We start from the raw sequence: 7,824 nt of genomic DNA, 5'->3' as shown, positions 1-7,824 counted from the left end.
TAAAGAAGATGTGGTATATCTAAACAAGGGAATATTACTCAGCCATCAAAAAGAATGAAAGCTTGCCATTGGCACTGACATGGATGCAACTAGAGGGTATTATGCTAAGCAAAATAAGTCAGAGAAAGATAAGTATCATATGATCTCACTGATATGAAGAATTTGAGAAACAAGACAGGATCATAGGGGAAGGGAAGAAAAAAATAAGATGAAAACAGGGAGACAAACCTTAAGAGACTCTTAACTATAGGAAACAGTTTCTAGAGGGGAGGGGGGTGGGGGAAGGGCTAATTGGGTGATGGGCACTAAGGAGGGCACTTGATGGAATGAGCACTGAGTGTTATACACAACTGATGAATCACTGATGAGTCACTGCCTCTGTAACTAATAAAAATGAAATATTTGGAGATTAATAATCAAGTAGGAAAAATACAGTATCTCAGAATACGTTTAATACTTTTTCCTAAACACATTCTGCTTCCACATTGCTTGAAGTTAGATTTAATAAAGTACTAGAGATATAAGAGATATTTACTGTGTCCACTGAGAATTCTTAGTATAAAAAGGCCTACATAAGAATTTTTATTACAGGGCGCCTGGGTGGCTCAGTCGTTAAGCGTCTGCCTTTGGCTCAGGTCGTGATCCCAGGGTCCTGGGATCGAGCCCCGCATCAGGCTCCCTGCTCTGCAGGAAGCCTGCTTCTCCCTCTCCCACTTCCCCTGCTTGTGTTCCCTCTCTCGCTGTCTCTGTCAAATAAATAAATAAAATCTTCCAAAAAAAGAATTTTATTATTACATTTAGGCAAGTTTGGACCTGCCATCTGTATTATTAGGCACAATTCCTAAGGTTTAGAATTATCTAATACACCATGAACATTTCTCAATTTCAGCAGCCCTCAAGCACAAAATTCTTCTTGCCCATGGGTTTGTGAGTAGGCTGCATTTCTTGAGTAGGCTTGGCAGAGCCAGGCTAAACTCCAGGCTTTATATCAAGTTCATGTGTGTAACAGATGTCTTCAACATTCTGGGGCCAGGAGCTACTTGGGATATGTTCTTCTCATGGTTGATGGCAGAATTTCAAGAGACCAAGCCAAACCATCTGAGCACACTTAAACCTTTTACTCATCCATTAAGTGATATTCCATTGTCCAAACCAAGACACATGGCCAAGCCATCCATCAATGGAGGGGGAATAAACCGTTTCCTCTAGTTGGGGGTATCACAAAGCAAGTACACAAATTTATGAATCTCTCAGAAGAAGGAAGTAAAGAGTTGGGAAAATTCATTCCATCTACAATACAGGAAATTTTATTATATCAAAGTTGCATTTTAACTGTAGTCACTAAATAAATCTGCTTCAAAAAAAATATTTCCCAGTTTGTTCTTAGAGTGCCAGTGTGTAGTGTGAGAGAACTACCCAAAAGTGAGATTAGAAAAAAATATCTTGAGAACCATGCCAAAGAATGTAGCTTTATCCAGGAACAATGGGATGCTACAGAAGCCCCTTTGACTTTGTATTCAGAGATTCCCCAAAACCACCTGCCCCCTATACCTCATTACAATGTTCCCCCCAGGGATCCATCCCAACCAAATTTGTTTTGACCTCCTTATCCTTACCTGGTGGGGCTTTCAGCACACTGGGAAGGTAATGACACAACAAATGTTGCTGGTCTAGTTTAATTACAATTTAAATAGTAACACTGACGATAAAAGAATTTATTGTTTATTAATTAACATTTAATTTGAATTTACTGTCATGATTTTAACTGACTTAAAGTGGTAGAATTCACTAAAAATGATGTTTTAAATGGTGTCGGCCCTAGTTCTATTGAGATCTTGCCCCAGAGACAGGGATTTTTACTTTGGTTTTCCCCCTCCTTTTGTCTGCACCAGCTTTGCCTGTCTTCCTTCCCTTTCTCATCTCACTATCACTTATTATCTTAACAGACTGATGTACATGATTGAGGTAATCTCCAGAGCCCAAGCATCTCACTGTTCTGGTCTACCTGGATGCTGTAGTGATGCTAACAATATAAACTACAAATGATAGTATACCAAGCACGTATGGCTTGGTATTCTCTCTATGCAAGTAAGACACCCTGTGTCTCCCCACTAATATCCTGACAAATATAATCTCTTTGCTTCCCCCAAAGATGTGATAAAGGCATGGATGAAAACCAGCTTGCTGAGTTCCACCCTCACGAAATGGAATGGATTTTGATTGACAGAGTATAAGTGGGAACGGTAGGACAATAAAAGGGTCCACTCATTTTACACACTTGGTAAGATTAGAAAAGATTTTACCCTCTAATACAGATATATTTCTTGAGTGCTTATTCCATTCATTCATTCCCAAAGTTATTCATTCAACCTACAAAATGTGATGTTCCAGGCACAGTGGTCCCAAGCTAGGACCTGAAATATTATTATGAACTACAACAGACACCTTTGTAGCCATGGGACTAAAGTAATTGATTTGTTTAAAAAAAAAAAAAAATGATGTGCTTTGAGCCAAAAAAGAACAGTGGTCTCACAAATACTAGCCAACTGAGCTTAAGGAGATCATTTGACCTCTCCAATTCTGTTTTCTAGTCTGTAAAATGGACATAATTATACTTTTTTTGTTTCAAGTTTTTATTTAAATTCTAGTTAACATATAGTGTAATATTGGTTTCAGGAGAATTCAGTGATTCATCACTTACATACAACAACCAGCGCTCATCACAACCAGCGCCCTCCTTAATTCCCATCACCCATCTAGCCCATTCCCCACCCACGTCCCTCCATCAACCCTCAGTTTGTTCTCTATAGGTAAGAGTCTGTCTGTTATGACTTGTTTCCCTTTTTTCCCCTTACCCTATGTCCATCTGTTTTGTTTAAGTTTCACATGAGTGAAATGATATGGTATTTGTCTTTCTCTGACTAATTTCACTTAGCATAATACATTCTAGCTCCAGCCACGTCTTTGCAAATGTTAAGATTTCTTTCTGATGGCTCACTAATATTCCATAAAAGGGTAAATGGTGATACTTAATCTACTTTTCTTCCAGAGAAAACTACATCAACTGTCATTATGTGTGAACACAGTACAAATGCTTTATGTCAATATTATTTTGAATTTTAAGTAACAGATTGCCTTCAGCAGATCACCTCAATGTAAGGACTATTAATTATATCCACCACTATTCCTGTGTAACAAGAAACCACAAAGTCTCAGTAGAAAAGAACACGACCATCTATCTTTATTCTCATAAGTCTACAGGTGAGCTAGAGCAGCCCTACTTTACACTACAGGTCTGTGGGTTGACCAGGATGACTCTACGTACCCCTCACTGTACACTGACCAGTGGGTGCCTAGGAAGGCATGTTGTTTTTACAGCAGTGGCAAAATAAACATAAGACAAATATAAGCAGAAACAAGAGAGGCTCAGAACTAATATGCTATCATTTCCACATTCCATTGGTCAATCACGTGGCCAAACCCAGTATCAGTGAGGCAGAGAAATTTATGCCCACAGTGGCAAAGTGAAAAGGGTAAATACTTTCTGAATGATAATCTAGATCATCCCAGCTCTCTTTTTCTTTAAGAATTTTCTGAGAACAATCTTGGGTGGGATATCGGCTTTCAACATGCCATTTCCCTGTGCAAGAACCACAATGGCTCTGTAGCACATATTTATTTACTAACCCATTAGCCATTAATAATCTCCTTCTACCCTGACATCTCCATTGTAGAGGCTGAAAGCCCAATACATCATTTCTCAGCTTCCTTTGCCTCTAGGGGTAGGCATATGAAATGTGGCCCAGTTCTGTTTAATGAAACAAAACCACAAGCCTGACAAAGGCTTTTAGAAAAGATTTTGATCCCTTTAGAAAAAGACAAGTAGGAAAGGAGAGCTGGCAGGTAAACCATTTTCCCCTTTTGCCCCAACATGAATGTAGAAGTGATGTCTACAGCTGTAGCAGCCATCTTAGGACTATGACATAGCAACCATTAGAAAAGAAGGCCAGGATGTTCAGGGCTTGGTTCCCTGACGGCATCATTAGGCAACTCCTGTAAGTAAAGAAAATATTTTTTGTTAAAGTCACTTCTGTGTTACTTGCAAATAAATGCAACTTATACAGGCCCCCAATTATCTATTTGTAACATCTAAACTCTTCTGCCTGGTTTTCCATATCTTTACTAACCTGGTCCCATGTGCCCATCCATCACTTACAAAAATGTTCCCTCAACTCATGTCAGACTGCTCTCCTCACATGTCTTTGTTCTTGAATTGCCCTCTCCCTGCTCATTTGCCAATCCAATTACAATCTATCCTCCAACACAGAACTCATATCCAACTTCCTTCATGAAGTTCAACCCAAAGTGAACTCTTCCATTTTCTGAAACCCAGTTGAGAGTTGATCTTCCAAAAACCCAGCTTAGTTTTTTGTTCTCAATGTTGCTTAGATGACTGCTTCTTAACATTTAAAGAGTGACCATGCTCTCTGGGCTGCAGGGACATGGCTAAACACAGCAAGAAAGTTGGAATCATTGGTAAATATGGGACCCATTACGGTGCCTCCCTCAGGAAAAAGGTGAAAAAGATTGAAATAAGCCAGCACACTAAGTACAGTTGCTCCTTCTGGGCCAAAACCAAGATGAAAAGATGAGCTGTGGGGATCTGGCATTGTGGTTCCTGCCTGGATCTACAACACCATTTCTGCCATCACAGTAAAGTTAGCCATCAGAAGACTGAAGGAATTGAAAGACCAGTAGAAGCTACACCATTTGAAACATCGCTAGCCTATAATAAATCTGTTAATTTATGTAACAACAGTGACAACCAAAGAGTGACCATTTCTTATGGATGGATCTCCATGGTCCCAAATGGTATAGGTCTTAGAACACAGCACAATACATGTTGATTATGATTATACCAACAGGCTGGCTGGTATGTAAGTAATTTTTAATTAGTCCTCTGAAAGTTACAATGTACTTTGCATAGAAAATCCAACCAAACTACTTACATAAACATGCCAAGAGAAAGGCAACTCCTTAGCCGAAGGCAATATTCATCCATTTGTCCATTCATCCACCAAATAATTATCAGGTACCTATGTCATAGAACAACTTATTTTCATGAACTATCTTAATACAGCTCCACCTCCATCTCCTTCTCTACTACTTCCTACAACACACACATTTTTCTATGATCCTAAGCTGCAACTCAGACTTCCTCTCTCCTAATTGCTCCATATTGCTTAAGTGATCTACACCCATCCCCCCACAGGGCCTGTGTTTTCAGACAGTGATCTCAGGTACATATTAGGAGAAAAGCAATCTGACTGTGCTCACACCAGCTATGCATCACTGACAGCCCCTTTATGGGTCCCATGTGCTCCTGTCTCTTTTATTTACGTATTACCTTTCAATTCAGAAGAATTTCACTCTAGATGCAAGTTGAGAAAGTTCAGACCACTTGTAAGGCATCATACTTCTCCTCTGAACCCAGTGGTAAGTCAAGCATCAATTTATTTATGAACCTAAAAGATCCTTTTAAAAAATGCATTTATTAGGTATGCTTGACACACAATAACCCACCCATGTTTCAAGTGTATGACTTGATAAATTCTGATGTGTATATACTCATGAAATCATCAAGACAATCAACATTTCCAACACCTTTAAAAGTTTCCTTGTCTTTTTGTATCCACTGACCTGCTGTCACAATATGTTAGATTGCATTTCTTATTTGACATAACGGGAATCACACAGTATAGATGGATAAGGATAGATCTTCTTTTGGATTCTTTCCATCAGTACAATCATTTTGATATCCATTCATCATGTTTTTAAAAATATATCAATAGACCATTCCTTTAAATTGCTGAGTAGTAGTATATGGACATAGCATATTTTTCTTATCCATTCACCTGTTGATGGATATTTGGATTTTTACTAGCATTTCCAAGGTATTAGTATCAGAGGCCCTGTTAACAGGTTACAGAGGTGAGAGACACTTAATATCATGTATTTATAACTACGGAATTACTTATAGCTTGGAAACAATTCTCCATATATGTCTCACATTCTGGCAGGTCTTCTGAGCAAAAGCACTGACAGCTTTTGTTCCAGAGTATCTCCCCAAGGCTGTTTGTGTATCACAGAGCCAGGACTAGAAAGAGGCAAACATGGCACCTAGGGTTCCAAATTGAGAGAGATACCCACCCCAAAGGTTGCGCAACTGCGGGGCCAGCACCAGAGAGAGCACCTCCTTAAATGTAACACAACATTTAGGTTCCTCACTTGCCTTACTTACCCTAGCCCTGGTCCTACACAGCCAGCAATCCTGACAGATAGAGAAAGTGTTTCCCCCCAGAGCAGAAGGCAGGTGTGTTTGCTCTCCAGGATTATAAAGGTACTAGATCCCTCTGGGGCAAAGGATGGGCAGGTTTGCCAACAGTCCCCTTTAAAAGACTGTGTTTCCTGTGTTCAGAGCTCCTACCCTGGGCTATAAATGCACCATGTGTGCAACATTCAGCCAGGCCCACCTATGTGTCACCTCCACAGGATTTGAAGGAACTGGTACAAACATGAAGTTGATGCTGACAATTGTATCATGAGTAATGAAGTCCCTGGTCTCTAGCTGAGGAACTGGCTAGTTCTTTCAGCATCTATGAAACTGTGGCTGGCTCAGTTGTTACTTGCAAGTAGGGAAAAATCTCAGGCCCTTCAGTTTTTGACAACTATTAGCACAGACTGATGCCAAATCCATTATCTTGATACCCAGCTGAGAGCGAACTTTTAGGTAGTGCAGGCACCTACTGCATGCTGTCGGGTAAAAGGCCTGACAGAAGTCATTCTAACCCCTCTGTATACTCCATTATTGCACTCATTTATTCACTTGGCAAGCATTTATTAAACTCTTACTACATGCCAAACACTGTGCTATAGAAAATAGGATTTTTGCCCTCCTGGATTCACTACCTGGTGGAGACAGCAGACAAACAAACAAAATGGTAATTCATGGAGGTGACTGCTATAACCAAGATGAGAAGTCAGGGAAGGCTTCAGAGGAGGTGGTGTTTGAGTTGAGTCTTAAGAGAACAGTAGGCATTCGTTGGGAATGAAGATGGGAGTTGGGTGGAGAGAACAGGCATGTGCAAAGTCATACATATATGAAAGAGAAACTTAAGTTCAGAGAACGATGAGGGAATTACTGTGGCTAAAGAATAGTTTGTGTGTTGAGGAGGAGGCAAAAGAGAGGGAGAGCCCACGGGAGGAAGGGTGGGGTATTGGGAGAGAAACTCTAAAGACGTAGATATAAAAGAGAAGGATCTGGAATGCAAAACTAAGGAACTGGGGCTTTAAGTAAAATGGATGCTTCAGAGTTGGCTCTCATCAGTTTTACTTTTTAAGTGGGGGAGCCATGCTATTTATGGTTATCACATTGAATTATAACCATTTGTATCTACAGAAAATCCCCCCTGCTAGGGTTGAGCTCCTGTGGGACTAAAGGACTCCATCTTGCTCACTTTTGCCTTCCAATTCCACTCTAGTTGCTACTCAAAAAGGAAAAAAATGATACTAACAAGTGAGTTACTCAGCAAAAATTAACTTCTCCTCCCAGATAATCTCTATGTCTGATTTACCTCAAAATATCTCATTTGTGAATACTTAAGACAAATAAATGAAAAACTGGAATGTTTCTGGTATTTTGGGGAAAAAATGATCATTCCAGGTTGTAGCTTACAATTTTTCTCTCGCTTTTCATTACTTTATTCATGAGATGGCTTTTTTTAATCACTTTGTGTAGGATACTAATACAGTACTTATCTCTAC

General features: G+C 39.7%; 1 pseudogene; it reads left to right on the top strand.

Moving 5' to 3' along the window:
• The first annotated feature begins 4,366 nt into the window (after positions 1-4,366).
• Positions 4,367-4,758, top strand: LOC115938281 (large ribosomal subunit protein eL43 pseudogene; annotated as a pseudogene).
• Positions 4,759-7,824: the final 3,066 nt, after the last annotated feature.

Source organism: Leptonychotes weddellii, chromosome X (genome assembly GCF_054177405.1).
Source record: "Leptonychotes weddellii isolate Sample4059 chromosome X, ASM5417740v2, whole genome shotgun sequence".
Classification (NCBI taxonomy): Eukaryota; Metazoa; Chordata; class Mammalia; order Carnivora; family Phocidae; genus Leptonychotes; species Leptonychotes weddellii.
Note: the sequence above shows the minus strand (reverse complement) of the source record. Positions and strands in the feature narration are given on the sequence as shown.